This window comes from Caretta caretta, chromosome 1 (genome assembly GCF_965140235.1).
Source record: "Caretta caretta isolate rCarCar2 chromosome 1, rCarCar1.hap1, whole genome shotgun sequence".
Lineage (NCBI taxonomy): Eukaryota > Metazoa > Chordata > Testudines > Cheloniidae > Caretta > Caretta caretta.
The window spans coordinates 299,556,684-299,572,694 of NC_134206.1; positions in this window are offsets into that span (position 1 = coordinate 299,556,684).

Consider the following 16,011-nt stretch of genomic DNA (forward strand, 5'->3'; position numbering starts at 1 on the left):
TTGTAAAGCATCAGATCTGGCCAGCTTGAAATTTCCCTTGTGTGGTGGGAACTTGTGCATTGTGTAGATCCCGCACAACCCCCATCATCACCACAACCTTTAATATAGGGGACTTTAAGGGGCATGGCAGGAGCACCTCCATATGTCAGCTATTCCTGGCTGCTAGAAGGGCCCTGTTTGGCCATAGAAAGCCATGTACAAGCTAGAACAGCCCTAAGCCCTAACTTATGCCAGGGGCTGAACCAGCCCCTACATGGCAACAGAACTATGATGTAAGATTACCTTTACAACTCCAAAACATAGATATTGAAATGATGACCACTTTTGAAATGTTAAACTCTAAACAGAGAAACCTGTAGGGATACCAAAGTCAGTATCCAGTAAGCAACTTTTTGTATTCAGTAAGACTGAGGAGTGGTGAAGACATGATGATCAATTGGCTCCAATTTATCTGCATACATTGAGTGGCACATATCAGGTGCCACTGTATCAGCTGCTCCTTGCAGTGGGGAGTAAACTTCACCGCTGTGGGACTGGTGAGTACCTCAGGCTCACAGGTTAACTAAAGGCAGACAAAGATTTATTACAAAACTTACCTAGTGGATGAAAAATAGTTCAGTGGAGATACATGAGGTTTCCAGAGACTCAGTGTTACGACAGAGATCCTGGATAAAAGAACCCAAACAGAGCTTTGTTTTTAAGAAAATAGAAGTACAATGCCAATTCTGTGTAGACGGAACTAATGATCAATATTATCTGCAGTGATAACTAATTCAGGACACTATCACCCCAAGTTATGTCTTCATGTTTGTCATTACCACTACCCAGAAACAGAAACATTATCATTGTCTGTGATTAAATGGATCAGATTTTGCCTCTTTCAACCCAACTTCCTCTTTTGCCATTTCATCAGTTGTAGGCCATCTGTAAACCACAGTGATCTGTGTGCCTAGCAGGGAACTAGGTGCTGCCAATGTATGCTGAGTTAACTGACAACAAAAAGGAAATACAAAGGCAATAGATGGCAAATACATTCCTTCTCAGAAATAAATCTGATGCTTGCCTTTTAGGCTTGAAGAATTTGGTCAATCAATGGTTAAAAGCAGTTCCAGAAGGTGGAGCTAGGGAGCAGAAACAGACCTTCAAAGCAATGTGTTCTGAAATCACATAGCTATGTCTTCCAAATCTAAATTCTGGTGATTTCTGGAGCAAGCCTTGGCAGATAAATCTGACAGGCTGAGCTCTACAATCACTGCACCACTCTTTGCTAATTTCAGGGGACACTCCAAAGCTTAGATCTCAGTGGTTCTTGTTGCTTAACAGTTATTTGAGAATAGTCCAGGACTTTGGTAAATGAAACATTCTAGGTTTACTGTCTTGGCTTGGAGAGCCAGAGTGAGCACAGTATTACAACTAGAAGACATGTATAAGGTGACAAACAAACCCTCCATCTCCTCACTAGAGCTGATGGGAAAAAATTCAACAAAACTTATTTTCTGCCAAAAAATGCTGGTTTATTGAAACCAGTGTTCTGTGGAATCATTTCCTGTATACCAGGTGAGTGCACTAAGCAGGGGGCTATTTGTTATTGTGGGTTGGGTGGGACTTTTTCTCTTGTGTGTCTTTTTTTGTGAAAAAAAAATTAAAGATCTAATTTTTGTTTCAGATCAGAATAAAAACGAATTTTAAAAGGTTGAAATTTTTCACAAAGGGAAATCTTGTTCTCTTGCCAACCCTCCTTCTCACCTCCTTTAGAGTCCAGTACATCATCTCCCAAACACCCCTCTGCTCCCATAGTCAGAGAACTATTCCCTAAAATCACTCATAAATCTGTCCTCCTCTATGGCAGGTTGCTTCACTATTTGTGCGGCCCTGCCTACATGAGAAAGTTTTACCAGTTATATAGTTATATCAGCAAATCCCACCATGTAAACGCTCCTATTCTGGAATAAGAGTGACTTTTTTTGGTTTATCTTAAACCATTCCCCAAACAATATACATCAAATTGTAAAAAGAAACTCTTATACCACAATATGAGTGTTAATGTGTGTGTGTGTGTGTTATATTGGTATAACAATATCAGTTTAAATTCACACCTTATATTATACTGAAAAAACTTCCCCATGTAGACAAGACCTAAGTCACTGAGCTGACCTAGCACATATTCATTTTCTTTTTAACAAAACAGTTCAGAATAATCTGTTTTCTCCTTTTCCCTATGTTAAAAGAGAGCCTCATATTGTGAAATGTTGATGTAAGCAGGGTCTGAATGAGCTCTCCTGTGACATGTAGTGATGAGATGGGATAGAAGACTTCAGGAACCAACCTTGTTTGCATAGACATGCACTCTAGCTAGGTGCACAGCAGGATGGATCTCCTTTGCTCAAATGATCAGTTTTGGCTGGTGTTGGATTGCAAGTCATTCTGTTATTGGGTGCAGGGCTAATAAAGGGGGTGGGGTGCCAAAGCTCAGAGAAGATGAGATTGAGAATGGGCAGATGTTCTACCTGGTTGTATGGGCCCTGCCTAAGAATACTAGACACCTTTGACCCTCCTCCTCTCCGCTGTGTAATAACAGAGCTGATTAAGTCTCACTTGAAAGTCTTTTGTTGTGGATCACTAGAGCTGAAACCACTGATAACCAGGTCTACGTATTAGACCTGTGGTGGGACAATGTCTCTGCTGAAAGAGACTGCCCAGCTTGCACTTGCACAGAGGCCCCCCTACTAACAGCTGAAAGTCATGTTAAGTGGTAGGACTTCAAGACACTCCAACAGTTGCAGTAGAGAGGGCAGTGGTGGAGTGAGTGACAGCAGAGCAGCTGACAGTGGAGTGAGTGATCAACAAGCTGAGCGAGTGATGACAGAGCAATTGATAGAGGAGCAAGCCAAGGCGCCTCCCCCGCTGCCCTTGTGAGAGGTGAACTCACGCGAATGCACCTCTGAACTCTGGCAAAGGACAACAACTGTGAGTGGGGTGTGGTGGTGGGGGAGGGGAGTGGCACATTGAAGGAACTTTGGTTGGTTGGGCTTTCTGGCAAGGGCACTGCCCAGTGTACTCCGGGATGGGTGTTTTGTTCATGGTCATATGCTTCTGAATAATGCTTGTGGCATTTTCCCAAGTTAATGCTGGGTTACTTTTCCCTTTTTATAAAAAGCTCCTTTTCTTCACACAAGTGCTTCTGAGTGGGGAAGTATTGCCTCCTAGAGGTGCCCAGGGATGGGGTGCAATTTTTCCAGGTTACTGGGTGGGGGCTTGAGCCGGTTTTATGTTTTATTGTTAAAAAGGAACTGCTAGAATAGATATTGAACCCAGCCCTTGTTGCTGCCGACTCCACGTGGCAGAAAGGTTACGCTATTCTGTATTGTTGTTGTTGTTTTTATCATATATTTATATTACAAGTAGTGTCCAGAAGCCCCAGTGCCAATTCCAGTGTAATTCATTTGGGTTGAATAGTATTGGCTAACCTCTGCTCCGCGTTCCACACGATGTTCTGGAACCGAATAGGATTTTGTTTTTTTCATAGAACACATTTCATACTCATGATATTCTTGAAATCAAGAATGAAAGTGCCTTACAGTGATGAGCTAGACACTGGTAGTGCAGTGACTGTATGGGCAATATAGCAGCCAGTGTATGCCTGCAATAATGAATATGTAGTCCTGGGGCATTTGAAATCTATTTGACTGATACAAGGGATATCGGATCAGTCACTGGAGTTACACTACTCTTTTCCAAAAGTGACATAGACTTTTAATTTAAACCATCTGTTTGCTGAATGATTTATTTGGAAAATACTGTGAGCAAATAAAATTATTTGGCTAGTGTTTCTTAACCAACTCCACATGGCCGCTCTAACTCCCACCTGTATAATAGAATGAACTTCAATGTAATGTCCCACTGAAGAACAGCTACTCGCTCAATGCAGCATCTACCTTCAAACAGTCAACATTCAGTGTAATTTCTAGTGCTAGTATGGAGTATGCACTTGCAGTCTTTGTTTGAACAAGCTCCAAAGCATGCAGCTGTTCTAATGAGAAATAGTATAATGAATGAATAATTCAGGTGTACATGAGGTATAAGGCTGATTACATCCAGACTAGCAGCCATGAGAAGTATGTTTCCCATCAGTCCCACACCAACTGAACAGTGCTGCTGTTATTACACCTCATTTTGTAGAAGTAAAGTCACTTACTTAAAGATCATTTTCATAGATCCTACCCATGAAAATTAATTCACACCCAATACATGCTTGTATACTGTGGTGGTGATCGCTATAGAAAAGCTTAAGATAGAGTCAAATGGGAAGGGTTTCAGACTCTGTGTTTTATCACCATGGCACACATGTACTCCATGCTTGTGTCTCTAGCATATGAAAGGATTTCTTCACAAATGCCGCATTTTATAAAAATATAACTTCTGTCAATCAATTGTGAGTTTTCAAGTCTTTAAATCTTGGCTCCAATTAGTGGGAGGAGAGGGGGCGGGGGGAAAGGACCTTCTGAAAAGCCAGCATTCCCCTCAAAAATTATTGCTGCTTTGAACACATGCATCTTTCAGTCCGTCTTCTGAGCTAGATCAAAGCAGGTTTCTTTAGGGAAAGGCACTACAGGTTTAGGTTCCCCAGTTTGCTAATGCCTGTCATGTTTATTTACCTAAAATTAGCTGAATAGAAAGAAAAATACCCATAGTAGATAAAAATATTTCCCCTTCTACGTGTTCATGGATATATTGGTACCAGCACAAATATAACTAACAATTATTTCTGCCCTGAAAGGGCTGAGAGAAGCAATATGTTTCTTGATGAGTCATGTGGACTGTAAATATTAGTCTGTTTTATTCTGTACATAAAAGAAAACTGAAAACACAGAATGTATGTTCTATATACATTGCACTGCACTTGATAACTTTTAAACCCCATTAAACTAAGCGGTGTTTTTCCTGTATGTAGAATAACTCTCTCAGAAGACTCTATTTTATTCATTGTATTTGGCAGTCACAGCCACATAGTAAATGATCACATTATATGCAACATCCTAATATTGTGCAGAATGTAAATGCTGAGGAGGATAATGAATAGGGCAATTGGAGAGCAAAATTACATTTCCTACTTACGGCTCTGATCAGCCCTAGTTAGCATGCTCACAAGTAAAGAGTTAGTTATGGGAAGGTTGCTGGTGATTAAATGAGTGCAGAAACACATTTGTTTCATAAAGCAGAACACATGGTAATAAATGGGTGCTTTAGGCAGCACTCCTGTCAAGGTTCCTTCCCCACTCTGAACTCTAGGGTACAGATGTGGGGACCTGCATGAAAGACCCCCTAAGCTTATTCTTACCAGCTTAGGTTAAAAACTTCCCCAAGGTACAAACTTTGCCTTGTCCCTGAACCCTATGCTGCCACCACCAAGCGTCTTAAACAAAGAACAGGGAAAGAGCCTACTTGGAGACATCTTCCCCCAAAATATCCCCCCAAGTCCTACACCCCCTTTCCTGGGGAAGGCTTGATAAGAATCCTCACCAATTTCTACAGGTGAACACAGTCCCAAACCCTTGGATCTTAAGAACAATGAAAAATCAATCAGGTTCTTAAAAGAAGAATTTTAATTAAAGAAAAGGTAAAAGAATCACCTCTGTAAAATCAGGATGCTAAATACCTTACAGGGTAATCAGATTCAAAACATAGAGAATCCCTCTAGGCAAAACCTTAAGTTACAAAAAGACACAAAAACAGGAATATACATTCCATTCAGCACAGCTTATTTTACGAGTCATTAAACAAAAGGAAATCTAACACATTTCTAGCTAGATTACTCACTAACTTAACAGTTGTAAGTCTGCATTTCTGATCTGTTCCCAGCAAAAGCATCACACAGACAGACAGACCCTTTGTTCCCCCCGCTCCAGATTTGAAAGTATCTTGTCCTCTCATTGGTCATTTTGGGTCAGGTGCCAGCTAGGTTACCTTAGCTTCTTAACCCTTTACAGGTGAAAGGGTTTTGCCTCTGGCCAGGAGGGATTTTATAGCACTGTATAAAGAAAGGTGGTTATCCTTCCCTTTATATTTATGACAACTCCCGATGGGGTGACTTTGTTTAGGTGAAGCCATGCAGAAAGGGAGTTGTTATTCTGTGATGATGTATCAAGTATCTGTACTTTATTAAGAGGATTTTTCTATTTTGGGACTGATTTTTAAATGCAACACAGTATTTTTCTGATTATACATTTCTAATCAACTTTAGTTTTCTAATTGACCTCCCAAGAGACTTGCTGTGAGAGCTTTCATTTGATCACTTATCTATGAGATGACACACCCATGAGGTAACCAGGCAAATCTAGATGAAAAATCAGTCTTATTCAGAAAAGTAAAAGCAAACTGCTTCCACATTGTGTCTGCATAGTTACCAACAGACTGATAGTTACCTACAGAGTGTTTTTATTCTTTCCTTCTGCTAATTCTAATCTGCACTGATTTTTACCTAGTCTCTTCTCTGCGTCACTTGGGATTACACCTGTACTCCATTATTTCTAGGTTCTCTCACAATTTTGAGCTACCTCTCTCCATATTGTGGCCAGAAATCATTTTGGCTCTTGACAGCTGAGTGACTCAGCTGCAAACAGCTGGATATGGGATGGAGGGGCGATCAGGATGGCCCTCGAACCATAAACAGCAGCCCAGGCAGCCTCTGTGTCTCCACAGCCACATATTGGCTGGGGTCCTCCTTCAAATTTTGAAGGGGTCTCAGCTGTGAATTTTGCAGGACACAAAGACTAACCCTGTACATCAGACAATGGAAAAGTACAGTGACAAGCTCTCAACTCCAATGACTGGTTTATATGTTTACAACTTTATTCAGTATCATCTGCAGTCAGAGTACAGTAAGACACTTGAAAGAGGAGACTGTTCGCATTTTCATCTCAGCCCCAGAAATCCCAACTAGTCATTAAGTTGCAGACTTTGCAGGTAGTGAGTGAGTCTGTGGTTCATTACTGCGTAGAATGTACCATGGGGCCATATGACTCTGAAGTCTGCAATCACAGACTTCTACTAAACTAACTGCTGTGAAAAGTGCACAGATTGAGTTGAACATAAACTTATTTTACTTTTATATTATTTTCTGAGTAGAGAAAGGCCTCTGCTGGTAGACTGTCACTGCTCCCATACATCTGGTCTCCTTCCAGAACTACCTCCTGGTCCTTTTGTATCTTTTTATATCCTCATTTCCCTCTTCCAGTTGAGTGCCCACCTGGTTCTCAAGGTAACATCAGACCCCACCTACCCATCCTCCAGTTCCCAGTTTCTCCCACACACACATTGCTCATCCAGGATGGTCAAATTCTAGCCCTCTGCCAACATGTCCAAATTCCACTTCTTGAATGGCAAACCTGCCCAGAACAACTACTTTTCCTACCCTGTATCTTTTTCATGGCAACAGACAATGCTATAAGCCCATGATTAACTTTTGTGTAGGATCAAGTTGGGTTGCAAGACTATTTTTAAAAAATATCTTCAATAATAGCACTGCCTTACCTTCCAGGGGTGTTGGAGTGCTAAAGATTGTGAGACACTCACCAGAGAGGTGATGCCAGAGTCAGAATAAGATGTTGGTACTTGAAAAAGGAGCAACAGTACATTTTGTCTCCCTGCTTCCAACCATATACAGAATAGTCTTTAACAAAGTTCTAAAGTGGTGCTGAGGTCATTTCTCTTACTCACTTTCAGATGTGGGCAGGCAAAGTAAAATGCTTTTTCTTTACTTGTCTGTTTGCTTTAAGTGTTGTTGTAGTCGTGTTGGGTCCAGGATATGAGAGAGAGAAGCTCCAAAGCTTGTCCCTTTAACCAACAAAAGTTGATCCAATAAAAGATGTTCTCTCACCCACCTTGTTTGCTTTGTTTTCCTGGCATATAAAGCTAGTCAGCTGTGTGTACATATGGCTGAGGTCTCCAAAATGGGATTGGGTAAAACTGAACTGGGAATTAATGCTTCATTCCTTATGTGCAAGTCCCAGTGAAATCAATGGGAATATTGTGTGCCATCAATGTTAAAAGAGCCATAAAAATGACCTTGAAACAATTGTTCTTAGTTTCAGGCTGATATTGGATACATTTCATTCTTATGTCATATTATGGTGGTTTAAAGGTGCAAGACCCTTCTTACTACTGTCCATTGTAAGATAAGTTAGGGAATAAAGTGCTCACAACTGCAGGGTATTTTTAGTTTGGTGGGAATATACCCCTCGCTCCCCATTTGCCAGAACTGTATCTGCTGTGATATCAGCTCACCTCAGAAACAGAGCTGCTGTTTCTCTTTGGTAGAGTTCAGGAATATAAAACCAGGATATCTTTTTCCATATCACAGTGGGAAGCATTTTGGGTACTGTGTGGGGGGTGGTGGTGGTGGTGGTGGGAGTTGGAGAGAATAACATTGAAGGGGATTGTCCTGCCAATATGAAGAATTTCTGACAGCAGGGAAATAGGATTGGGCCCAGTGCAGGGCTGGCTCCAGGCACCAGCTTTCCAAGCAGGTGCTTGGGGCGGCATTTAGAATGGGACGGCAGGCGTTCTCATGGCACTTTTGTAGCTGGCATTGCAAGGTATTTACGTGCCAGATATGCTAAACATTCGTATGCCCCTTCATGCTTTGGCCACCATTCCAGAGGACATGCTCCCGTGCTGATGATGGGTTCTGCTCGGTAACTATCCAAAGCAGTGCTGACCGATGCATGTTCATTTTCATTATCTGAGTCAGATGCCACTAGCAGCAGGTTGATTTTCTTTTTTGGTGGTTCGGGTTCTGTAGTTTCTGCCTCAGAGTGTTGCTCTTTAAAGACTTCTGAAAGCATGCTCTACAGCTCATCCCTTTTAGATTTTGGAAGGCACTTCAGAGTCTAAAGCCTTGGGTCGAGTGCTGTAGCTGTCTTTAGAAATCTCCGATTGGTACCTTCTTTGTGTTTTGTCAAATCTGCAATGAAAGTGCTCTTACAATGAAAAATATGTGCTGGGTCATCATCCGAGACTGCTGTAACATGAAATATATGGCAATAAAAGAGAGCAGGGGACATACAATTCTTCTCCAAGGAGTTCAGTCACAAATTTAATGAATGCATTTATTTTTTTAATGAGCGTCATCAGCATGGGAGCATGTCCTCTGGAATGGTGGCCGAAGCATGAAGGGGCATATGAATGTTTAGCATATCTGGCACATAAATATCTTGCAATGCCAGCTACAAAAGTGCCATGAGAACGCCTGTTCTCACTTTCAGGTGACATTGTAAATAAGAAGCGGGCAGCATTATCTCCTGTAAATGTAAACAAACTTGTTTGTCTGAGCGATTGGCTGAACAAGAAGTAGGACTGAGTGGACTTGCAGGCTCTAAAATTTCACATTGTTTTATTTGTTAATGTAGGCTTTTTTATACATAATTCTACATTTTTAAGTTCAACTTTCATGATAAAGAGATTGCACTACAGTACTTGTATTGTGAATTGAAAAATACTATTCTTCCGTTTTTTTACAGTGTAAATATTTATAATGAAAAATAAATGTAAAGTGAGCACTGTACACTTTGTATTCTGTGTTGTAATTGAAATCAATATTTTTGAAAATTTAGAAAACATCCCAAAACATTTAAGTAAAATGGCATTCTATTATTGTTTAACAGTGCGATTAATCAAGTCATTAATCGCAATTAATTTTTTAATCATGTGATTAATCACTATTAATTTTTTAAATCACTTGACAGCCTTAATATATACTAGTCCTTGAACAGAGATGGTCAAACAGCATGCAGGGCAACTGCTTCTTTCAGAAACCTCAGCCCAATACCAACACCCTGTTCCCATGAGCAACTCTGCCTCAGAAACTGACTCTTACCAGAAACAAAGGCAGAAAGAACACCACACTTCTCCCTCTCCAAGCACCAAGAACATAAGAATGGTCATACTGGGTCAGACCAAAGGTCCAACCAGCCCAGTATCCTGTCTACCGACAGTGGCCAATGCCAGGTGCCACAGAGGGAGTGAACCAAACAGGTAATGATCAAGTGATCTCTCTCCTGCCATCCATCTCCAGCCTCTGACAAACAGAGGCTAGGGACACCATTCCTTACCCATCCTGACTAATAGCCATTAATGGACTTAACCTCCATGAATTTATCTAGTTCTCTTTTAAACACTGTTATACTCCTAGCCTTCACAACCTCCTCAGGCAAGGAGTTCCACAGGTTGATTGTGCACTGTGTGAAGAAGAACTTCCTTTTATTTGTTTTAAACCTGCTACCCATTAATTTCATTTGGTGGCCCCTAGTTCTTATATTATGGGAACAAGTAAATAACTTTTCCTTATTCACTTTCTCCTCATCACTCATGATTTTATATACCTCTATCATATCCCCCCTTAGTTTCCTCTTTTCCAAGCTGAAAAGTCCTAGCCTCTTTAATCTCTCCTCATATGGGACCCGTTCCAAACCCCTAATCATTTTAGTTGCCCTTCTCTGAACCTTTTCTAATGCCAGTATATCTTTTTTGAGATGAGACCACATCTGTACGCAGTATTCAAGATATGGGTGTACCATGGATTTACATAAGGGCAATAAAATATTCTCTGCCTTATTCTCTATCCCTTTTTTAATGATTCCTAACATCCTGTTTGCTTTTTTGACTGCCGCTGCACACTGCGTGCTCGTCTTCAGAGAACTATCCACAATGACTCCAAGATCTCTTTCCTAATTAGTTGTAGCTAAATTAGCCCCCATCATATTATATGTATAGTTGGGGTTATTTTTTCCAATGTGCATTACTTTACATTTATCCACATTAAATTTCATTTGTCATTTTGTTGCCCAATCACTTGGTTTTGTGAGATCTTTTTGAAGTTCTTCACAGCCTGCTTTGGTCTTAACTATCTTGAGCAGCTTAGTATCATCTGTAAACTTTGCCACCTCACTGTTTACCCTTTCTCCAGACTTGTAGGCTCTGAAGTTTTACATTGTTGTTTTTGAGTGTAGTTATTTAACAAAAAAATCTACATTTGTAAATTGCACTTTCACTACAAAGAGATTGCACTACAGTAGTGGTATGAGGGGAATTGAAAAATTCTATTTCTTTTATCGTTTTTACAGTGCAAATATTTGTAATAAAATAATATACACTTTGATTTCAATTACATCACAGAATACAATATACATGAAAATGTAGAAAAACATCCAAAATATTTAATAAATTTTAAATTGGTATTCTATTGTTTAACCGTGCGATTAACACTGCAATTAATCGCGATTCATTTTTTAAAATCGTGATTAATTATTTTGTTAGTCAATCACGTGAGTTAACTGCGATTAATCAACAGCCCTAGTATATATGTATACTAAAGCAAGGCCCAGGATGTCACCAGAGTGGTGACACTGACCTAAGAATTGTACATTGGTACTGGAAAAAGGGACAGTGATACATGTTGTCTCCCCTGTTTTCAGCTAGATGAAGAATAGTCTTTAACCACCATTGTAAAATGGTGCTTAGGACACATATCTTGCCTACCCACTTTCAGACCTGGGCACACTTCTTTGTATACAGTAATAGTATAAAATAAATGCCTCCCTTGTTCCTTCTGACTTCAGGGACCAGTTTTTTGCTTAATTGGTTTTTGCTAGTGAATTTCAGGCAGAAATATTACTATGCAGTTACAAAAGATGGTCAGATAGGTCAGTATATATCATTAACATATATAACTAGGTGCCATATAATTAAGGTATCACTTTTAAAATGATGTTATCTATCCACAGTCCTTTTGTACAGGTTAAGTTGTGTTTTGTGATTTAATTTCTTTTGATTTTAAAAACTAGTATTACGAAATACTTTGGTTTAGTTGGGGATTGGTCCTGCTTTGAGCAGGGGGTTGGACTAGATGACCTCCTGAGGTCCCTTCCAACCCTGATATTCTATGAAATAAAGCACGCCAAAGACAACAGTTATCCCCAGAGCTGGTGCCCTAGGCATATCACAACGTGGTGTCTCCCATAGCTCAACCCTGCAGCCCTGCCCCTAGCCATATCCCTGTGCCATGGGCCCTGCCTCCACAGAGAGGCAGGGATTGCAGCATGTGGCCCCTTTTCTGCCACTGGAACTGGCAACAAGGGGCCCCCTTTTCCTTTGGGAGTACCAGGGCCTCTCATTTGCAGAGTTATAGGGTTGGTATTATTTGCAGCAGCAGTTTGGATATATTTACTTGACAGCTGGGCCAGGGCTGCTGAACTTTAATCCTTCTTTCATACACAAGAGTCCTCTTCTGGGGTAGGGGTCCTCTGTTGATGGGCCCTCCCCCGCATAGCAATGGATCCTGGAATTACAATCACAACAAGATGAATGAGGCAATCCACAGTAGTGAGACCTGTTGTTTCAGGCTATCTGGAGACTCAGGCAGACATCACTGCATTGGTTGCACTGAAGTCATATTTTCAAGCTTTTCTTCATAATCATGAGGGCTATTCTGTTCTAAATATTTTGTTCTACCATGCCCATTCCTGTAGCATCTGAATGCCTTCCAGCAGTTCATTAAGCAATGTGGCTACCATCTGTCCTGTGTTTGTACTCTCATCCCCTCCCCAGGGGAGAAGTGTGTGCAGTGGGGTCCTTTGTTTTTGATTTTTAATAATAAATAATAATAATTAATAAATAGTAATAACTTATTTTTATATAGAGAGATGTCTATGTTAAAGAAGACAACATCAAAGAAGTGCACGCTTGGAGCGGAAGATGGTGAGGTTTGAGATGGACCTCAGTTCCTGTGGGAGTTCATTCCATGGTTCTGTGTCAGGAACAGGGTCTTCAGCAGAGCCAGTCTCCAGCCAACCTAACGAGCACAGCTGGCCTATAGTAGGCTGTCTAATTGGCTACAGTGCCTGATTGGGGGGAAGAGTCAGCAGACTGGCTCTTAAGCCCAGCAGCTGTTCAGCGGCTGCTCAAAGCATTGTTCATGGCTGTACAGCACCTGTGCCTGCTTATTCCCAGCTTTGTTCCAACTCCGCTCCGGCCTTGGAGCCAGCCATGCCCCTGCCCGGCCTCATTCCAGGTAACCTGGTTCTAACCCTTGGCTCTGATTCCTGACCTCTGACTCTGCTGCTGACCCTTGGCTTTGGCATCTGGCCTCTGACTCCGTTGCTGGGCTCCAACTCCTGGCTACTTACACCTGCTCTAGCAATGAGGCTCAACCACTCCTATCCCGGTTGCCGTCAGGCTCCTGCACAGATGAGCTTTTACCTCATTGTACAATATTCCATTGTGCCAGAAGAGTGAAGTTATTGTCCACAATCTTCATCCTGGAGATTTAGTTATCTTTTAGATACCTTGGGGCCAGACCATTGTGTGCCTTGAAGATAATGATTGAGAACTTGAACTTGAGTTGAGATCATATAGGAAGCCAGAGTAGGGCACAGAGGACAGGTTTAATATGCTTTGTGTGTTACTTAGGAGTCCTGCTGAAGTGTTCTCTACCAGTTGGAGTTTCCTAAGCGCTAAAGGCTTCATGCCCAGGTGAATATCTGAGGGCAGGTAATTGTTCGCTAGGATGGGATGGAGTCTCCCACCTAATTGGTGATTGTAGAAGGCATTATTTATGAATACTGCTATGTGAGAGCTTAACATCAGAGATGCATTCAGGAGCACTTCTAAACTATGGACTGAATTGCCCAATTGTGGGTGTTTATCTTCAACCGAAGGTGACTGCATCATGGCTACAAACTCTTTAAAATGCTTTCCTTTGCCCACCAGCTTCATCTCTGTCTGGCTTGGGTTCAGCTTCAACCAGCTGTTCCTCTTCTGTGAGCTGATCTCATCCAAACACTGGGCCATCCCTGTGATTGTGGGCTGTTGGTTGGTGGGTTCAGGTGGAGCAGGTCCAGGTTGTTTGGGAAGCCATCCCCCATGTGTGTGATCTTTTCAGCAAAGCAGGGTAATAGTTCTTCACAGCGCTTGGTGCTCAGTTCTGATGCCAGGCACAGAGGATTTTTGAAGCAGTTTACCACCCTGGAAAGCTCCCTGGGATGGAGGGATGATTTGGCAGCTTCAAGTGAAGGCTAGAGGGAAAGTTCTCTTGGCCTCTAATACAGCCTCAGCATAAGCTGTAAGGAACACATTTTATTCTGTTTGTATCAGCCTTCATTTTCTGCCATCAGCACGTGAGTATCTGAACCTCTGTCTTCATCTGGAACAGGGTGTTAGAAATCCAAGGAGATCTCTGTGGACAGCGGGGAGGACCATTTAGGGGCCAGAGTGTCAATGGTTGAGGCTAGTGTACAAAGATAATGATTCACCAGATCCTCATCCTGTGCGTGGAGTGTTTTTGTCCTTTGCAGACTTTGGAATTTGGTGGAGCCCATGAGACTTTGTGGTCGAATCAGGATCCTGGGTCTGTCTTGTTGCCTGGGATCTGGAAGAGCTCTGACCACCACCTTAGTGAGGTGATGAATTGTCTACGACAGTGGCTGGGTTTTGATGTCCTTGATATTGACACCTGGGCCAAAGATCAAGTCCACTGTGTGACTGGCCATGTGGGTTGGACCAGAGATGACCTATGAAAGTCTTAGGAAGGCAAGTGTGGAGATGGGTTTTGGGACTTATGCCCCTTATCTATGGCCTGTTGATATGCATGTTAAAATTTCCTGGGACGACAAGGCATCAGCGAGCTCCTTTATGAACCCATTATTAGTCTGTGGTGGTTTGTAAATGAGCGTGAAATCTGTTAGCATTGGCTCTGGTTTCGTTTGTCAGAGGAGTGAATTCAAAATGAACTTGTCTTACCTGAGGCGTCTCTTTTGGATTTGATATTTGATAAGAAGATGAACGCTGTGCTGCCTGATCTTGTCCTCTTCTCCTTCAGAAACCTACTTTTTTAAAGTGAAAGCAGAGATTCTGCTGTAATCACATGACTCCATATGCTGCATACCTAGACATGGGCCTATAATACCTATGCCCTAAACCACTCCTCATGCTCCCTATATTTTATATTTAGTATGTTTGTGGCAGCTGATGTGGGGTTGTTTTGTATTGTCCTTGCTCAACTGGCTGTCTTGTGATGGATGGGATTAAGCACTGGTCTGCTATTGCTGTTCTGTTTTTGTTACAGATTGTGGTTTTAATTTTTATCAAGGTTCTTAGAGCTTGGGAGAGTTGAATTTTATGTATCTCATCTGTTTATATTTGAAGTAAATAAATTAAATAAAGGTACCTTTTGGAATAAGATATTTTGTTCACCAAATAAAGATATTAAGAAAATGTTAGTCATGTGGGAACAAATGAATTGGAACATATACATTTTCAGTCTTAAATATCTAAGCAAAATAAACTCAATCCCTATGCATGAGAACTGTATAGTCAAGTGATAGAAACAGCCATGAAGCCTGCCGCTCTTGCTGGTACATTAGTAGCTACTATAAAAATTCTTGCAGTCTCCAATTGTTTTTATGTTTTATAACAATAATTGTGCTGTAGATGACAGCTAATGCCACATGTTGACAGCTTGTTCCTTCTCCCTCTGATTTGTGTAATTTAAATTAGATGTGGATTTATATTATTTCTGCTGGATTCTTTCTTCTTTCTTAGAGAGGATAGGCTACACTCATTTATATACCTTACACAGAAAATTGTCCCCTAAAATGGTTCCTTCTGGATTAATGTTTTGATTAACACAAATATACTCCCTTCAATGAATGTAGTATGTAACCATTGTACTGTCTGTTAATAGGAATTTTGCACACACATCAGTGATAAACCTTCCTTATTTTCATAACTTATAAAACTGCCATTTGGGGAAAAGGGAATAACTTGAATGCTACAAAAATAGATGAATATTTAATAAAGAATTCTCTTAAAGGCACATATACAGGTTAAATATCATCAGCCAGATCCTGCTTCCGTATAAGTCAATGGGAGATTTGTCATTTAATTAAATGAAAACCAGATCAGGCCCAATATATTTAACTATGTATAATTTTCCTATGTGGTATATAGAAGTTTAAG